Source organism: Coptis chinensis, chromosome 2 (assembly GCF_015680905.1).
Source record: "Coptis chinensis isolate HL-2020 chromosome 2, ASM1568090v1, whole genome shotgun sequence".
Lineage (NCBI taxonomy): Eukaryota > Viridiplantae > Streptophyta > Magnoliopsida > Ranunculales > Ranunculaceae > Coptis > Coptis chinensis.
The window spans coordinates 108,158,768-108,167,112 of record NC_141457.1 but is presented as its reverse complement, the minus strand read 5'-3'; the positions used below and the strand labels follow the sequence as shown (position 1 = coordinate 108,167,112).

Here is an 8,345-nt window from a genome sequence, read left to right as displayed (position 1 = left end):
TGCACATTAGATTTTTTCATGATTAAATTTGATCCTTTCTTTATAGAGTTGTTGGAAAGAAGAATCTCACTTTTAAAGAGGGACAAAACAGGAAGTTCACAGAAATATTGGCTAGTTGGCTCCCCAATTTATTTGGAAACATGGTGGGTTTTGATTGGACTTAGAGCTCTTGGAGCAAAAACCACTAGAAGCAAAAAATCACTCGGCTCGGGAACTAGAATGTCAAATTGCATATTCAATTTCACAACGAATGTGCCCGTATTCGACCACGAGTGGTTGCATTTTTTGGATGCTATTGAACTATTGAAGTAGTGAAGTACCCTACAGAGTACAATAGTTCCACGGATAAGTGCGGTTTTAGAGTTTGCCTAAAAATAGATAAAAGAGTAGGGTAGATGTTATCACTTATCAGTATTGTTTGTTTCCACAGCTTTCTTATTAGTTCATTGCATGTTTGGTACGTGGGGTCGATGAAAAATTGATTGTATATGACATGGTATATACAATTTTATAACGGTATGAAATGCCAACTAATTTGATGAACAAACCCTAGCCACCTGGATCAGACTAGTGAGCATTGCTGATTTGCTGGATAAAATCCGAAGAGACGCCCATCTCTTTTGTTCATTGCGCACGTTGATTTAGCTAGTTGCTACCATTCCAGTATCAAAACCATAGGCAAGACCAACGAGCACGCTGTTTTGCCACACTTAATTATTGTAGCCTGGCCAACACATATGAAGCTACACCAAGATACTATGTCAGTTTGACAGTTTTCCATGTACATATATATATAACTATATCTTCATGACTTCATTGCCGTTGTACCTCACGTCCTCACCAGGATTCTCTTGTCCAATTCGAAGACATAGCTAGCAATATTTTTTCAGCTTTCTTGATTGCTTGAAAATCGTTTGTTCATATATTCAACAGTGTGGTGGTGAACAATGATCAATCCCACGAGGTTCGTTGAGATGACAACAAAGTTGCATAAAGTAGCTTCCAATAGAGGCAGAAGAATGTGGTTATCCACACCTTCTAAGGGATCTTTTGTTGTGTACACGGTACACCACAGATAAGAAACGTTTTGTGATTTCCTTGGAATATCTCAAGAACAATATCCAAGATTCTAAAAACGCTAGGCGGTAGTCGGAGGTGGGAGCCTAGCCTAAGGCTTTTTAGGCAAATTGCCTGACGGGCTAGGCGTTAGACGGTTTTTTTTCCTAATATATATAGTAATACGCACCTATACTACAAGAAATGAAGAAAATCATTTACTATAACTCAAAAAATAAACACAAACAAATATACTTATTACAAAAATGCATAATAGTTGAAGAATATCGACTTCATATAAAAATATACTCTTTGTTATAGTAGCATATAATTTACATTAGACTTTAGTCTTTTAAACTCATTCAAATCTTAAGTCTACACGGGCCTTTAATTTTTGACATTTAATTAATCATTAAAAAAAAAAAAAAAAAAAAAAAAAAAAAAAACAAACAAACAAACAAACAAACTTGACTGGATCGCCTAGACCTGCCTAGCCCGCCTAATCGGTCCTCCTAGACCCACCTAGTCGGTCTACGATTTTTCAAACGACTTGGGCATAGGCGAGTCAGTTGGACACCGCCTAATGCATGCCTAGAGACCGCCTACATGGCCGCCTAGACCGATTTTTTAAACAATGACAATATCATTAAAGAGCTCTTTAAGATGTCTGAGGAAACCACATCCTCTCAAGTCTCCACTATCCAAAAAAGCACATCATATGCATATATGAATACCTTTTAGTTTTCGACCATTTCACTCCCATTAGATTATTCATCATTATATTATTCCGAGAAAGGATAGATAGTCCCTCTCTACTAATATCGTACATTATCTACGTGTTAATCCAAGTTGAAAATATTGGTTACATATATTATTTATGCTTTAATATATGGGTTAACTAGTATTACTTTTTACTAGATTAGCCAATTAAGATTTTTTTCCTATTAGATGGGAAATTAGGGTCTCATTCCTTAAATATACACAAAAAAAACACGGTCAACCGTCATGATCAATGAGTGAGCGCAAAAAATATACAGGAGATTTTTATAAATAATAACCATTTTAACAAATAAATTAGATTAGTTTTATCATACACAAATGCGGCAAAACACATAATTAGACAGTTGTAATAAATAGTAAAAATAAACGCCATTCTAGAATTCTAGGTGCCATACGGTATGCTGAATTCGCAGGAGTACGTTCAAGTGTTCAACACACTAGCACAAGTTAAAGGGACTACGGATTTACGTGTGTAGAATATATACGCTGATAACAAAAAAACAGAAGAATCTGCTCCGTGCATTTGAGTTAGATCCCTATGTCACTGATCATCCAGACATCCACTTGTGAGAATCAAGCTGGGTGCGTCACCAAGCTTCAGTGGTCGACCAATGAGTCGATTCATATGCATATGCAACTTTGGAAGCTAGCAGAATAGTTTGGTCAAAATCTCATGACTGGAGAAGGTAAATGTCCATAAAGTAGAGTGATTTTTTGCTCCTAGTGTTGGTTCCTCCAAGCGTTCCAAGGAAATTATCAGCTACACACGTTTCATTTTTTCCACAAAAAAAAAGGTAGTTACATCTCGCACAAAATCCTCAAAATTCCCAATTTTACTAGTTTGTCTCTCATAAGTCATAACTAATAATTAAAAATGAAATAAAAAGGAAAAGGAAACAAAACAAAAAAATATGAAAAACACAATGGATGCATTAAGAACAAACTAACAAGAAGATGATATTATTATTATTAACACATTTTTACAGGAAGAAGATGAAAAAGAAATACACACATTTATTGGTTTATTCCACTTTACATTTTTTTTATTTCTTATTTTTATTTCCTTTATGAAGGACAAACTAGTAAAATTGGAAATTTTGAGGATTTTAACTTCCCTTTTTTTGCGGAAAAGATAAGACGTGTAAGACTCAAAATCTCCTTGGAGCGCACGGAGGAACCAATGCTGGGAGCAAAAAATCACTCCATAAAATAGGCCCAGCCCATTTTTCGCGAACCCCGCAGTTCTCTCAGAACTTGCTTTGAGCCCCGTGAAATTTTAATAAGAGGAGCGTAATATTTTCTGATTGTCCAAACCAATCAAGAATCTCCATAAACGGTAATACCGTCTCAAAGTCCCCGTGTCTGAGCCTTTAAGGGCCGGAGGAAGTAAGACTGAACTACTGAATACTGTATCACAGACCGCGACTAAATAGGGCCCCATGTCAAAGCCACCCAACGACAACATTCAAAGATTTAAATTCTTGAGCACGATTGATGCTTCAAATCAGCTGATAGCAAGCTAATGCAAGAAGAAACCCTTTGGCCACACCACCAATGCATTTCTTTTATCATCAATTTCGTTATTAAGGTATTATCTAAAACAAACTGATATAAATCGATCATATCTTCATTTTTAAAAAAAACAGCCTAAATATGGTTTGAACAGAACAGAATAATGGAATGTGCAGTGCTTATGAATAAAATGTTTGAACAGAATAATGAAACTTTGTAATTTAGTTTAGGCAGCAGTAAAATGTCGCTATAGGTGATGAAGTATTTGTCTATCCATTCAAGACTTCATCTATCATTGTGACTTGTGAGTATCGTTCCTATATGAGTTAAGAAAATGAGTATATACGGGAGATGTTGGATTACCTAACTGACAGACAGACAGAAAAATTCAGTTCTAACTCTATATTACTAACCTTCATCCTTTAATCACCTCATAAACTCCAAATATGACCCCTCATAATCCCATGCAATCAAGTCATCACATGGTTTTGCATGCCATGCAACCCAACACGGAGAACCAAACTTAATGGAGTGCCTCCCCGTGAAAGTGTATATAACAAAGCTAGAACCTCATTCCTTACAACACAAACACAATTTCTCGTTCAGCACTTTAACAATCAAATTTCTCTTCTCTTTCTAAGCAATCAATTTCGCACAATACCACACGCCAATACACCATGATTAACTCTAAGAGAATCATCGCAATGGCAATGAAATGGAAGAAAATTGCAGGCATTGGGAGAAAAAGAATTTCCGTACCAAGACCTGTTGTCGATTTTGATGCAGAGAAGTCTTCTAAGTCGGTAGCAAGTAAAGGCCACTTTGTTGTGTACACTTATGACGAGAAAAGATACATGATCCCTTTAGCCTATCTAACCAACAACATTTTTAGAGAGCTTCTTCAAATGGCTGAAGAGGAGTTTGGACTACCAAGTAATGGACCAATCAGATTGCCCTGCGACGCGATTCTTATGGATTACATTGTTTTGTTGGTTCAAAGAGGTGTATCTGATGATATGGAGAAGGCTTTGGTTATCTCTTTGGCCAGTGGACGCTGCTCAGTTTCTCCATCTCTTACTCGAGCACAATCTAGCCATCATCAATGCCTTATCCAGGGTTTCTGAAAATGTCCTATAATTATCATATATTGTCGACCTCTGTACATAATCCATACAATTTTGACATTAATATCAGTCTTAATTAGCCATTCTCAGTTCATTTCGTGCAAAATGATAATTTTATCCGTGTTAGCTGTGACATTGTTAGATTAATGATGACAAAGACGACGCTCATGAATTTCTTTTATCCATATACCATCCACGTGACAACGAAATAAACATATCAATGTTCAATATAAAAGAAATTCACTTGGTCCTCAGATTCATTATATTCATTTCTGATTGACAGAGTCAGAGTGGGATAAAAATGGACTTACAGTGGTGGCTAAGCATAAGAGAAAGCTAACATGCATGAAAAAGATAAATAATGCTTCTACCAAAAGCAGGAAAATCGACGCAACAACACATGAAACATCAAGAATAGTCCACTCCAGTTAACCAAGAAAGCAGTATGTATATATATAGTCTTTCTCTAAAAAGTAGTTACTTAAGTTAACTTAAAATAAATACGTAAATAAAACTTCATCTACAAAATGAATTCAAACCTAATTTTCTGTGGTTATGAAGTACTTACCTTAAAAGGTCATCTCCACAAAATTTCAAAGCTTATTTGGAAACCTCTAACATAGATAAAAATTATTGTCATCTTTAAAAAGAAATCTAACGGTCCGAAATATTGAGTTTTGCAATCATTTTTGCTAATATTAGAGATTTACAAATAAACTGAAAATTTTGTGGAGATGATTTTATTGTGAGTACATTATATCCACAAATTAGGGTTGTATTCAATTCCTATGTGAAGTTTTACTTACATACTTATTTTAATTAAGTTAACTCATCTTGTAAAGGGACGTGGTACAAACCATATAAGGTATATTATATCTGGGCGGTTAAAAAAAATTCAAAGTTTCCAACAATTTTTAAATAAGTTATAGCAAGTCTAATGGGGAGCTACTAAATTGGGCTACTAAAAAGTGTCACATAGGCGTTTTAGCTTACCTAGCCAAATTTGGCAGCCCAAAATAAAAAAACCATTCCGATCACGTTTTTTAGCAGTTTGTATCATCAAAAAACTCGTCGTCTGTCTAGCTGTTAAGTTGCAACGAACGGCCGAAACTCTGTCGTCTGTATATGCCAGTCACTAAAAACGTAAAACTTATTTCTCTTCTCTATTTCTCTCTTCTCTCTCGGTCTCTTCCATCTCAATCTCTCAATCTCCTTTCTCCCACCTCAATTTCTGTTGGATTCGGCTATTTTTACCGATATACATTCACAAGGTATCAATTACAACTTTGAAATTTGATTTTATTGAGTTTATTTTGATTGATTATGAGTTTTTTTTTTATTGTGAGGTTATTTTAATTAGTTTAATGATTTAAAGAGTGTTGAAATTAGAATGTTGAATTGTTTGTTTGTCGTAAAATTGAAGTGAGATTTATTTCAATTCCATTCTTTATTTAACTTTGTGGTGTTTTGTGAAATGAATTGATGTTAGAATGTTGGATTGATGTTGGTTTTAAATAGATTGACGTTGAAATGTATTTGAAATAGTGATATTTGAAGTAGTGACATTGATGTTGGAATGTGTTTGAAATGGTGTGTTTTGCTTAAGTATTGTTTGAATTGAAGTTCTAGAAGATATTGTTGATTGAATTGTTGGTGTCACTCAAAATGAGTAATAAGGGTAAACGAAGTCTATAATTTGCAAAACCCTCTAGTAATTCTATTTCCGGACCCAATCGATCCACTAACATATCCTACATTGGCTAGAAACTTAGAAACACACATCTTTCATCGTGTTATTGTAAATATGGTAAGCATTTGATCGTTATTTTTTTTTTTTTTTTAAAAAATTTTAATGAAGTGTTTTGAATAAATGTTTAGGCGGCGAGAGAGATGAAATTGCGGTGTTGTTGAGCATCCGTGAACACTTGGTGGAAAATAATGTTTGCCAAAGGAGATTGTTTGCAGACATATGAAATGAAATTTTACAATATCCATTTGGGTCATTGTTTCGGTGTTGATATCAAAACGTCAACCGTGGTCTAATATATACTTTAACCGAGCAGTAGTAGGACACAACTCACAGTTTTCATTTTCTGCAAGGCAAGATAGGCATCACTCCAATGGATGTCACTATGCTCATGGGAATGAGCGTAGGAAAAGAAAAGGTAGTCACGTTTGGAGAAGGTCGGTACTCGACTTTTGCTTACGCAGAGGAGCGTTGGCCTAATACCAGGTCGAATCATTGGTCTAAAGGGGATCAAACTTAATTTCTTTTTTTGTGAATGAGTTCATTGAGAAGACTAAAGATAGTGACGAAAGTTGGTGCCTTGCGGGTACAAATCAAGAGAGGTACTTGCGAGCCTTATATTATTTTTATTTAATCACAAATTGTTTCTTCCCCACAGGTGATAGTTCATTGAGATTAGATTGGATAGAGTGTGGTTTGGTTAGAATACATTCATGAGTTTGACTGGGGTTGTCACACCCCGAATTTCGACAGAATTCGGAAAAACATTATTTGTTTCCGACTCTTTGATCTCCGAGGTGTGATGCACTCTCCACTTCCAAAAACCCATAAACAGTTTAAATATGCGGATAATTAAAAACCAATAAAAATTTTAACTTAAACAAAAGTTCTCTTTATTACAAAAATTAACAAATGAAAATGCAAATAACCTTATCTCAAGTGAAAATCTATATCACCTCAAAGGAAAACAAAGCCTTTCTTGAAATGCGACGCTAACGCAAAACCTGGCGACAACCAATCTTCTTCAACACTAAACCTGTCAAGACTTATCAACTATGTTCATTTAATGAACACACCCGATAAGCAAATATGCAAATCGGGTTGAGCATTATAAAATCTTTGGTGTGAGTAGCCCTAAAATACAACATATACTTATACCAATATATGCACAAACTATACGGCAGTTAGTTCCTCCACCGAGGCGCCTTAACTTTCAACGACTAATACAACATCCTTAAGTACAATAATTAAGGCAGGTAGTTCCTCCACGAGACGCCTTAACTTTCAACGACTAATACGACATACCATACGCATAATAAATAAGGCATGTAGTTCCTCCATCGAGGCGCCTTAGGTTCTAACTAAACAAATAACCAACCAAGCATATTATATACGTACCGCATTTCATGCTCAATTACAGAGGGGGTCGTCTCTGCCCAAGTAATTAGTTTGACCCACCCTTCTGCAAAGCCATATACAATCATCTATCTAAAGATATATCATTAACCAACATATTACCATAATTATATTAATTTACGGCTTTCTTTGTGTGTCCTTAAAATTCACGTCGTATCTATGTCTTACCTAGTTTCCCTGGCTACCACAATCGCTACCCAACGCCGAACATGTACATCCACATGCCTCCCCTTACATAATGTACCACTCCGTGCGTAACTACCCTGAGCGGGATGCCGCATACCAGGTAACCCTCACATGGAAGCCATTATGTAAGTACTGCCACTATTCGGCATAAAATATCGCGCGTCTCGTTCCAATATTTGTGAACGGAATAATCAAGCCACTATTCGGCTACTATTGCCCAACACATGGGTCAATCAACATCTCATATATATACACCCTACACAAGGGCCAATCATATCACATACGCCAGAAGGGCCATTCAGATTCACTGAAACGCCAGAAGGGCCAATCAAATTGCACACGCCCACACAGGGCAAATCACATGAGTTGTGGTAGCTAGGTTCTAGAATTTTCGTTACGTAGTTTATTCAAGTGTCATACATTTATGATTTATAAAATTTCCACTATATCACGTGCAGGTCAAATACCTTATTGCACTATGCCACAATATTTAGAAATATCTTAATTATATCTCATAACCACTT

At 35.7% G+C, this 8,345-nt stretch overlaps 1 pseudogene; it reads left to right on the top strand.

The window, feature by feature from the left end:
- Positions 1-4,052: 4,052 nt before the first annotated feature.
- LOC147520301 (auxin-responsive protein SAUR64 pseudogene) lies at positions 4,053-4,472 on the top strand (annotated as a pseudogene).
- Positions 4,473-8,345: the final 3,873 nt, after the last annotated feature.